The sequence below is a fragment of the Acinonyx jubatus genome, chromosome B2, assembly GCF_027475565.1.
Source record: "Acinonyx jubatus isolate Ajub_Pintada_27869175 chromosome B2, VMU_Ajub_asm_v1.0, whole genome shotgun sequence".
Classification (NCBI taxonomy): Eukaryota; Metazoa; Chordata; class Mammalia; order Carnivora; family Felidae; genus Acinonyx; species Acinonyx jubatus.
Window position 1 is genome coordinate 1,411,614 of NC_069385.1, and position 11,447 is coordinate 1,423,060.

The 11,447-nt window shown below is 54.2% G+C and overlaps 1 long non-coding RNA gene across 1 annotated transcript; it reads left to right on the forward strand.

Annotated features, from left to right (window-relative positions):
* The first annotated feature begins 3,181 nt into the window (after nt 1–3,181).
* Nucleotides 3,182–6,787, forward strand: LOC113598450 (uncharacterized). Its single transcript, XR_003419078.2, has 3 exons — nt 3,182–3,309; nt 3,702–3,827; nt 6,267–6,787. It is a non-coding gene; the product is annotated as an uncharacterized LOC113598450 (long non-coding RNA).
* Nucleotides 6,788–11,447: the final 4,660 nt, after the last annotated feature.

Here is an 11,447-nt window from a genome sequence, read left to right on the forward strand (position 1 = left end):
AAATTCTTGGGAAGTCGTCAAGCCCTCATCAGGTCTAACATGCCCCAGGCTGCCTCCGTGGAAAACCTGGACCAGTGCTCTCCTAGTGGGCACACCCCAACCGCCGTGGAAAATCACGTCTAGCAGGTATAGGAATGACCCTACACCCTCCAACGTTAAGGGGTGGCCAGGACTTAGAATGAATTGGCCATCCACTCAATATTTTGCGCCTTTGTTGCTCTTATGAGCTAACTACCTTTGGGGAACAGAAGAGAAGTGTAGGCTTCTTCAAGACATTTGCTTTGTTTTGTTCGTATCGGCCCATCTACTGAGTAAGCACAGGGTCAACCGTGATCCGATCCGGCCACTCTGGTCCCTCTTCTGGAGGGTGAGGGAGACCCTGAGGCGCTAGAGAAATGCCCCGAGAGCCCCGCCAGCGAGCACACTGGGGGGCTTGCCGAGACCCCGTGACCCGCACCCATGCGGCACGAGATGGCTCAGTCACCCAGGTTGGTGGCCCCTCCTCTTTGTGAGCTCGTCTCCAAGGTCCTAGAACTCTCTTTCTTTCTGAAACCTCACCGACCACACTCTGGAGAGACCCCACGCCAGCGTTCACCTGAGAGAGAAGAAAGCATCTCACACGCGATCTTCGCACAGGCACGCGAGTCTGTAATTACGGCATTTGGGGCACAGAGTACAGGCGGGAGGCATATTCGTATTTTTCGGAGTGACACCAGATCAGTAGTGTGTCTTGTTGGCGATAAAGCCGTTAGTGGGGGAAATGAGGTGGACGACTTTCTCCGTACTTTCTCTTCCTCCGCAGAATTTTCTGTGGATGGAATTCAGGCAGCTACACAGCGTCAGTGAAAACATGTACGGAAGAACAATGCAGTTCAACGTATTAGTAAGTGTATTAGTAAGTGGAATCAGTAAGTGGAATCGCCATGGTAGCTCTTGATACGCAGGTAATGAAGTCCATTTTAAATTCTATCCCAAATGCTGCCCATATCACCGCTGGTAATCGGTCTTTTTAGTTCCCTTTTACTCTGCAACATTAAACTCCGTGTCTTTCCCCTTTCCCCGTATGCATGTGCACGCATGTGTACGGCCTGGGAGGGAGGCCGTCAGGTGGAGGAGAGGGCCTGGGACGGGGACCGCAGGACCACAGAGGGAATCGGAAACGCCAGAGCCCCTCGCTCCGGAGGTAAGAATTCAGCCGATGCCGCCGAGCGGAGCCAGGCACACACGGAACCCGGAAATGCGATCTGGAGGGAAAGAAGACATTCCCCTGGCCATCAGTTCAGAGCCCTGGTCTCCAGGATGACACCTGCCACAGGCCCCTCGCAGGACAATGGGGGTCTTCCGGGAAGGTTCTTGTCGACAGGTAAGTTCCTAGCAAGACGTGCAAATCCAACGTGCTGACGTAGAGCACATTTCAGCCGTGATTCTCATTAACTGTGTCCACGTTTGACACAGACGAGCACCCAGAAGGATGGGATCTCCGGGACTTATGCCTCTGATCGTTTGAACGGTCAGCATAGAAGAAATTTAGGAAGTCTGCTAACTGCATCTAACTAGCACTATTTCATTCATACTCAATCCATCAATAACTTCCCCTTCTGTTCATTATTTCAAAGTTTCTAGACGTCTGCTCGCTAATTCTATGAATTTACGTGGGGCACAGAAGGTCTCAAGAAATGAAGAAAAAGCAAAATAAAGAAGGAAATGCTTGCATACATTAAAGGCCTTTTGAGACCTGTGAGCTAATGACTAATAAATGAGTTAATAAGTATTACTGTCTATTCAATCACTTATGTTTTGAAGTAATTTTAAAATACATATCTTTAAAATAAAATTAGGGGCGCCTGGGTGGCTCAGTCGGTTAAGCATCCGACTTCGACTCAGGTCATGATCTCGCGGTCCATGAGTTCGAGCCCCGCATCAGGCTCTGTGGGGACAGCTCAGAGCCTGGAGCCTGTTTCTGATTCTGTGTCTCCCTCTCTCTCTGACCCTCCCCCGTTCATGCTGTCTCTCCCTGTCTCAAAAATAAATAAACGTTAAAAAAAATAAAATAAAAAATTAAATTAAATTAAATTAAATTAAAAAATAAAATATCTTCGGGCGCCTGGGTGGCTCAGTCGGTTAAGCATCTGACTCCAGCTCAGGTCACGATCCCACAGTTCGTGAGTTTGAGCCTCATGTCGGGCTCTGTGCTGACAGCTCAGAGCCCGGAGCCTGCTTTGGATTCTGTGTCTCCCTCTCTCTCTGCCCGTCCTCTGCTCGAGTTCTGTTTCTCTCTCTCTCAAAAATAAACATTTAAAAATATGTAATATTAATTATTATTTAATGGTGCAGATAGTTGACATTTTTTCCTTCTCTCCTGCCTTCATGAAAGAGTTTAAAAGAACATTTCTAAACCCAGAGGAGAAAAAGAGTCCATGTTACTTTCAAATCACTATCTACCTTTTTTTTCTTCTGGTTGCAAAGGTGTGTTCATTCTTCTAAAAATTAAAAAAAAAAAAAAAAAATCCCCTTTTCTCCCCTCAAATCGACTTCTGGGTTCCAGAAATTGTTTTTATTAAAAAAACCGAAGCAAACCCAACCCTGCATTACCCGGGGTGAAGTGATAAATGCATCCCGTGGAGGGAAGGCCAGGAGCCGTGTGCCCCACGGACAGACGGGGAGGTTACAGGGGCTCTAGGCCCCGGGCTGTGACTTTCAGAGAACCCGCTGGACACACATCCCTTATGCAGTAATTTTAAAGCGTGAACAAATATACTCCAGGACACGGCCTCAGTCACCATGGACCTCACTCCCCCACCGGCCGGGCCCCTCCTCTGAGCCGGGGGTCCAGCGAGGCCAGAGAGCTGGGAGGGGGCTCCGGAAGGGCTGAGGCTGGTGGGACCCCCTGGAACTGTGGCAGAACGTGCGCGGGGCCGTGGCTTGGATGGTGGTCTGACTGGTGTCGGTTGATGGGCACATTCGACCGTGGGGGAGCCACCTGGTTTTAGAAGCATGTTAGGTGGGTGGCATTGGTGGAATGTTAGAAGCGAAAGTTGGCATAAGCCCGTCACGTGCTCGGAAGCTAGAAGACGCTCCGCTGTGTCAGTCGTGGGCTAAAGAGAGTACACCCAGCATCACACGGGACTTGCCCCGAGGGGTCGAGGAAACACGAGTTCTCACGATTGGCGCGAGGCGGGCACGTACCGGACAAGAGGGCAGTTGGAAGGGGATGATCCGAACGTCAGACGGCGGCATGGACCGTCCGCCCTACTCCCCACAGTGTCTCGTTCTCGGTCCGGAGCCAGACGTGGGTTGGGCGGGACCCAAGTGAGCAAGCGGCCAGATCTGGGTGCTCGCTGCTCCCGACCTCGGCCTGTGGGCGGGGCCTGGGGCAGGGCCTGGGGCGGGGTTTGTGGGCGGGGCCTGGGGCGGAGCCTCCCCTCCAGCCTGCCGTGCTTTGCTGGGCTTGGCGGTTCCCCTGTGTCGCGTCCGTCCGCATCTGTCCACCTCGGTCACTGGAAATAGCTTGCAGCCCGTTTTCCTGGCCGCGTTGTTCCCCCAGCTTCACCTTGAGCTTCTGCTGCTCTTAAATCTGTGTTCTATTTGCGCCCTTTTGTGACTTGTTCATCCCGATGCCGCTATTCCGTGTTATAAGCGGAGGAGCAGTTTTATACGGGGTGGCCACCGACTGGGGAAAAACACATCCCTGCCTTTGACAGAAGGAAGCCCCATCAACAGGCCCTCGATCTCGGTGAGCGGCGCTGGCTTGTCGGGAACGGTGAAGAACCTGCCACGTTGTTTTTTGGCCACGGGCACCTCTGTTCGCTGCTTCTGAGAACCTTCAGGTGACTTCTTTTTTTCTTTAAAAAAAACCATTTTTTGGAATGTTTACTGATTTTTGAGACAGAGAGAGAGACAGAGCACGAGTGGGGGAAAGGCAGAGAGAGAGACACACACAGCATCCGAAGCAGTCCCCAGGCCCCGAGCTGTCAGCACAGAGCCCGACGCGGGGCCCAAACTCACAAACGGGGAGCTCGTGACCTGAGCTGATGTCAGACACCCAACCGGCTGAGCCACCCAGGCGCCCCTCAGGTGACTTTTCTAACCAGAGATGCAGAAAGTCGCGTAAAAGCAGTGACTATGCACCAGCCACGTTTTCATGGCCTGAGTTAGGTCACGTCGGCTCAGGGACACGCGGGAGGAGCTCCCCAAACACGGCTTTATTTGCACGTCCTGAACGCAGCTGAGGAAGAATTCACTATTTTTCTGCCTAAATGTCATCACCAAGCTTTAAATGGGTTGGATTCAGTGAGTCCTTGAACACATTTGGTTAATCAGTGTCTCCCTGCCCCTTGGTCTTTAAATGCGAGTGGGTTTTAAAGGAAATTATGACTCATATGTTTCTAATTCTCTTATTCTTGCTGAAACTTATCTAACGTTGCTTTGTGATAGTTATCTGATGTCTGAAAGTTTTTGAACTTTTAACTGTTTTCCCAAAGTCAGGACCTTACGGTCAGAAAAACAATTAGCTCCAAACCCTACATTTTTCAACTCTGAACTCGTGAGGTTTGCAATGACTTTTCTACGTGAGCAAATGTTATTCTCTACAAACAGCTGAGGATTAAATCATCGAGATCCCGTTTTCCATGTGGCACCGCCGGTGGGGAACCAGGAGACCGGCCCTCAGCTCTGCATGGGGGCTGTGCATCCGTGTGAGCAGCGCCCCCTCTGGCTGGGGACAGCGGCGGGCAAGGTCCAGGCGCTGGGACGGGGGTGGGGGGCCTGCCCTCTACAGGATTCGGTCCCCACAGACGTCCACGTTGTGTTTGAGGAGAGGCACTGTTTCTCCCAAAGTGAGAGGCGGGGGTAGAGACAAGGGAGGGGGCTCCCCTCTCTGTCTTCACTGGGAGGGGTCCTCTGTCCTCCCTGGGGGGGGGGCTCCTCTCTCTGTCCTCCCTGGGGGGGCTCCTCTCTCTGTCCTTACAGGGAAGGGTCCTCTGTCCTCACTGGGGGGGCTCCTCTCTCTGTCCTCCCTGGGGGGCTCCTCTCTCTGTCCTCACTGGGTGGGGGCTCCTCTCTCTGTCCTCACTGGGGGGGTCCTCTCTCTGTCCTCACTGTGAAGGGTCCTCTGTCCTCCCTGGGGGGGCTCCTCTCTCTGTCCTCCCTGGGGGGGCTCCTCTCTCTGTCCTTACAGGGAAGGGTCCTCTGTCCTCACTGGGGGGGCTCCTCTCTCTGTCCTCCCTGGGGGGCTCCTCTCTCTGTCCTCACTGGGGGGGTCCTCTCTCTGTCCTCACTGTGAAGGGTCCTCTGTCCTCCCTGGGGGGGCTCCTCTCTCTGTCCTCACTGGGTGGGGGCTCCTCTCTCTGTCCTTGCAGGGAGGGGTTCTCTGTCCTCACTGGGGGGGGGGCTCTTCTCTCTGTCCTCACTGGGGGAGATCCTCTGTCCTCACTGCGGGGGGCGCCTCTCTCTGTCCTCACTGGGGGGCTCCTCTCTCTGTCCTCACTGTGAAGGGTCCTCTGTCCTCCCTGGGGGGGCTCCTCTCTTTGTCCTCACTGGGTGGGGGCTCCTCTCTCTGTCCTTGCAGGGAGGGGTTCTCTGTCCTCACTGGGAGGGGCTCTTCTCTCTGTCCTCACTGGGGGAGATCCTCTGTCCTCACTGCGGGGGGCGCCTCTCTCTGTCCTCACTGGGGGGCTCCTCTCTCTGTCCTCACTCGGGTGGGGGCTCCTCTCTCTGTCCTCGCTGGGAGGGGTCCTCTGTCCTCACTGGGGGGGCTCCTCTCTCTGTCCTCACTGGGGGGGGCTCCTCTCTCTGTCCTCACTGGGGGGGGGGGCTCCTCTCTCTGTCCTCACTGTGAAAGGTCCTCTGTCCTCCCTGGGGGGGCTCCTCTCTCTGTCCTCACTGGGGGGGGCTCCTCTCTCTGTCCTCACTGTGAAAGGTCCTCTGTCCTCCCTGGGGGGGCTCCTCTCTCTGTCCTCACTGGGGTGGGGGCTCCTCTCTCTGTCCTCCCTGGGGGGGGGCAGGTCACCCTTCTCCTCCCAAGTGCAAGGGAGAGAAACACACAGAAATTGAAAGTACTTGAAAGGCTTCCTTCTCAGTCACCCTGAAATTAGAACTCCCTCAGGTTAACCGGGCTCAGAAGCAGAAATTAATGTAATAAGTCACTCGGATGAAGGCGCCTCACACAGACAAAAGTGCTTTTTCTCTTCCTCTTTATCTCTTTCGCAAAAAGGAGATTCTTACTCCAAATAAAGAACCTGGTGAGTTTATGTCTCTGATCCCCACAGGCAGGGACGGGCGGTCCCGTTAGAGGTCCGTGTTGCTCTCCACTGCAAATTGTGTCCTTGTTGAGGCACACATCGGAGCCGCTGGGGAGCTCCAGAAGCATCTGCGGACACGGGGCACCCAGGGGACCCCAGGCTGCTGTCCCCACATTAACCTGGACGCCCCGAGGCAGAGGATGTTAAGAAAGAAGATGGGGGGTTGAGTCCCGGAGGCCCCAACTTTCAACTCCAAGACCTTGGACAGATAGATCAAACTCACAAGCCGTGTGTGTCCTCATTTGAAAACCGCAAATAATACTTAGCCTGCTTCCCCGTTGAATTTGGTAACAGTGTCTGGAAAAGGAAGTAATGGACCCCAGCGCTCTGCACGTGCCAAGCCATGGGTTATTTCTGTCGTCTGCACGTGGCCTTCCCGCCTCTTCCCTGCCCTCGCCCACCTGTCCGCCGGGCGTCCCGCCGGCCTGGAGGTGGGAGTTTGTCTCAGGTCGCCCGGGGTCCCCTCGTGCCCCGATCAGAGCTGTCGGTGAAGCAGACGGCACGGTGTCTGTGCTCGACAGATGCTCCTCCGGCGATCTCTGCACAGTCACTGTGCTGGCTCTTGCCCTGAAAGAATGTGGAACAGCCGCGGGGTGGCCCCTGAGTCGGCGCAGCTGTGGCCCGAGACCCTGTGGGCGAGAGGTCCCCTGCCCGCCGCCGTGGCCGAGCCAGCTGCCACTCGCCCTGCCGGGTCCACAGAGCGGGCGCTTCCCCGGAGGCTTTCCTCGACTCGGCGACGGAGGACAGCTGGGTGCCCCTCCCCTAGCAGGACACGGGACGCACTCTGCACTTCACTGGGAAGCTGCGACCACACAGGACCCGGGTCAGGGAGGTCGACCAGAAGTTTCCAGCCAGACAGCATCCTGGCCCAGCCACGGTCTCTGAGAAGTAACCCAAACTTCAATAAAACAGTGGAATTTGGTTGAACTTCCAAGTGACCATTAAAATTCTTCTAACATGACCAGCACAGGGAGGCCGGGTCTCACTTGGCGCGGGAGGGACCAGGGCAGAGGCAGCAGGCAGGTTTTTCCTCATGCAACACGACACCTGTTGTGGGCTGCATCGAGTCGCTGGTGTTCATAAAGTATTTGTGAGGGTTTGCTTCCCTTCTCCCAAGGCCCCACCCCAGACACAGCTTCGGGACACCGTTCCCTGCTTTTATTTTTTTATTATTTTTTAATATGAAGTGTACTGTCATATTGGTTTGCACACAACACCCAGTGCTCATCCCAACAGGTGCCTTTCTCCCTGCCCATCACCCACCCTCCCCCCCATCAACCCTCAGTTTATTCTCAGTTTTTGAGAGTCTCTCGTGGTTTGCCTCCCTCCCTCTCAAACTTTTTTTTTTCTTTCCCTCCCCCATGGTCTTCTGTTAAGTGACTCAGGATCCACATAAGAGTGAAAACATATGGTATCTGTCTTTCTCTGTATGACTTATTCCACTTAGCGTCACACTCTCCAGTTCCATCCACGTTGCTACAAAGGGCCATATTTCATTCTTTCTCATTGCCACGTAGTACTCCATTGTGTATATAAACCATAATTTCTTTATCCATTCATCAGTTGATGGTCATTTACACTCTTTCCATAATTTGGCTGTTGTTGAAAGTGCTGCTATAAACATTGGGGTACAAGTGCCCCTATGCATCAGCACTCCTGGATCCCTTGGGTAAATTCCTAGCAGTGCTATTGCTGGGCCATAGGGTAGATCTATTTTTAATTTTTTGAGGAACCTCCACAATGTTTTCCAGGAGAAGAAGAGAAATAAGAAAGATCAGGGCAGAAATAAACAATATGGAATCTAAAAAAATTGTAGAGCAGATCAATGAAACCAAGAGTTGGTTTTTTGAAAAAATAAACACAGTTGATAAACCTCTAGCCCAGGCTTCTCAAAAAAGAAAAAAAAGGGAGATGGCCCAAATAGATAAAATCGTGAATGAACATGGCATTATTACAACCAATCCCTCAGAAATACAAGCAATTATCAGGGAATGCTATGAAAAATCATATGCCAACAAACTGGACAACCTGGAAGAAATGGAGAAATTCCTAATCACCCACCCACTTCCAAAACTCAAACAGGAAGAAATAGAAAACTTGAACAGACCCATAACCAGCAAAGAAATTGAATCAGTTATCAAAAATCTCCCAACACATAAGAGTCCAGGACCAGATGGCTTCCCAGGGGAATTCTACCAGACATTGAAAGCAGAGACAATACCTATCCTTCTCAACTGTTCCAAAAAATAGAAAGGGAAGGAAACGTTCCAGACTCATTCTATGAAGCCGGCATTACTTTGATTCCCAAACCAGAGACCCAGCAAAAACAAGAGAACTACAGGCCAGTCTGCGTGATGAATATGGATGCAAAAATTCTCAACAAGATACGAGCAAATCGAACTTAACAGCATATAAAAAGAATTATTCACCATGATCAAGTCGGGTTCACTCCTGGACTGCAGGGCCGGTTCAATATTCATTCCCTGCTTTTAAAGAACCTCTGCAGAGGCACCGAGTGAATGATGGGAAGGTCGGAGCGAGTGGGTGAGGGGCCTCTGTGTCACTGGCCCTCGTGAGCACTCGCTAAGCTGTCCTGTGCTGGGGGCGCGACGGCACACCGGGCGGTAGGTCTGTCTGTGTTTTGGAACCACACGATGGTCCCAACTAAAACAATCATCTGGAACATGCTGGCCGTGGGTCTGCGTGTTTCCACCCGTGAAGCTCCCATGGCGGTCCCGGGATGCATTCGGGACAGACGGGGCATGTCAGGGTCATGAGCCTTATCTTCCTGAGATTCTGTGTTCTGCTGGAAGGACACGGTTGGGGCACCATTCCTCCCGTGTGGACACCGTGCCCACAGCGGCCGTGTGTGATTCTGCGACCTGTTAAACTGCTGTTGCCCTCAGAGCAATTCCTCTGGGGCGCTGGGGGGCTCAGTCATTAACGAGCCAGCTTCAGCTCACGTCATGATCTCAAGGCTCCTGAGTTCGAGCCCCACATCGGGCTCGGTGCTGACAGCATGGAGGCTGCTTGGGATTCTCTCTCTCTCCTCTCTCTGCGCCTCCCCTGCTTGCACTCTCTCTCTCCTCTCTCAAAATAAATAAACGGGAAAAAAAGGGAATTTCTTTTAGCAGCCTTAAACGGAGTCTGGAGGAAGAACCCCCCACCGCCACCCGCCCAGTTCAGACCCGTTTCCTTCAGGAACACGTTCCCTTCCTATTTTGCTCCTGTACGTCTTTGCTTCACGGTTGCCGAGACGCCCACCCCCGACCCCAGTGTGGACGAAGAGCTCGTCGGAGCCAGAGAAGGCAGTGGAGTGAAAATGCTGGAAGTAATCAGCCCGGAGTGGTCCAGACACTCACCCCTGGGCTCTGAGTGTCCTGTGCATCGGCCGACAGGCACCGACCCCACATTTCGGTGGAGAAGGCCGCAGGCACTCCCCGGCTCCGAGGGCCGCACCTGATTATTCTGAGCCATTTCGGGTCTGACAGGTCAGCAGATGGCCGGCTTGAGTGGCACAACCAGGACCGGGTGCCCGGAGCCCCCAGGACACGGGGAGCCCGTCTCAAGACCACATCCATGCGGTGTTCGGGGACACGGCCACGCGCCAGCCCCTTCCGGCAGCCCCTGCCAGAGCTCCCGTGCCACAGCCTCCAGGACGACTCCCGTATCAGAGGCCCAAAACATTGTGCAAGTGTCAAAGCCTGAAAATGGTCTTCTTCAGACCCCTGGGCGTATGGGTTTCGAGAATGGACCTGCAGGCTGTGGGCAATGCCACTTGGGCATGCCACGAGGCATTTCTGGGGCTCGGTTCCCTCATGGGATCCACACAAATTCGTTGTCTTCTGCAGCTCTGTGATCCCCGTGGTCCAATCACGAGTATTGATAACCAGCATGGTGGGTGTGTTTAACTGGGAGAAGCTGAATGAGTTAAATATAGAAAATAAGACAATTCCAGTCTTTCTGCTTCTTTATGGAGCCTTTACGTATGATGTCAGTGATGTTGATGGGACGTTTATTTTTTAGATAAAGTTGCATCTGAATCAGTAGACTGTGATAAGTGGATGGTCCTCCGTAAGGTGGATGGGCTCCATCCAATCAGGTGAAGGCTGTAGGAGACAAGCCTGAGCTGCCTGGAGGAGGAGGGAAGTGTGCCAGCCTCTCAGTGTCCCCCGGGTCTGCACCTGTATGATGTGCACACACCCCCTCTGGGTTCTGTGTACCCGGGTGTCCCTCTGACTAACACAACGAGCAGGAACCGGGTGAAAGCCTTCCCTAAAGGGACGATTGCTGGGGCTCTCGCCCCGGAGGTGGCCTTGCCATCGTGCTGACTGCCGCCCGCGGGTCTGGGAGGTGCTGGTGTCCAAACCCATTCGGCTCAGCTGCCCGGGGACAGGGCCGTGCCCATAACTAGACAGCCCCCGCTCTGTTCATCTCCGCCACCCGCTCTGAGCGTCCTGATGTGTCCTGATGCCATTGCGGAGGCCCTAAGTGACGCTGCTGGAGGGATCAACGCAGGTGGCACATCCCGGCCGCCCTCATCCAACGTGGAAGGAGGAACGAGGACACAGGTGCACGTGGTCGGCCCGAGGAGCGGCCCCAGTGACCCAGTGACAACATGGGGGACGTAGCACGGGCAAGGGAGGGAGGCCTCGGAGAATCCTGTGAAACGCTTCTCAGAATCAGCCCACTTCGTGTTGAAGAAACTGGCTGTGTGTTCACCCCACCCCCGTCCTTCATGGCTTTGGGGTCACCCAGCCCCCGAGCCCTGCCTCTAGTCGGGGACCCTCCCCTGGCAGAGCGCAGAGGACTGCACTTGCCGTGTGGAGCTGTGTGTGTCTGCGGGAACCAGACCAGCTCGGCGGCCTCAGCGGGGGGCCAGGGGGTCCCGGGCCCCTGGCGTCCTTCCTCGGCCGCTGCCCTGCGGCTCCGTGAGAGCCCATCCCCACCGCTGTGTCGACAGAGACTCCCTTCTTTGAAACACGGAATAACGTCACACGAAAACATAAGAGCCCCAGGCAGCAGCACAGGGACGGGACCAGAGGTTTGGGGCCAGACACAGACTTTCCCTGCCGTGTACGTGAAGGTCAAGTGGCGGGAGACCCTGGCCAGTGGGCAGCCGTTCTGCACCCTTGAAGGGGTGTGAGG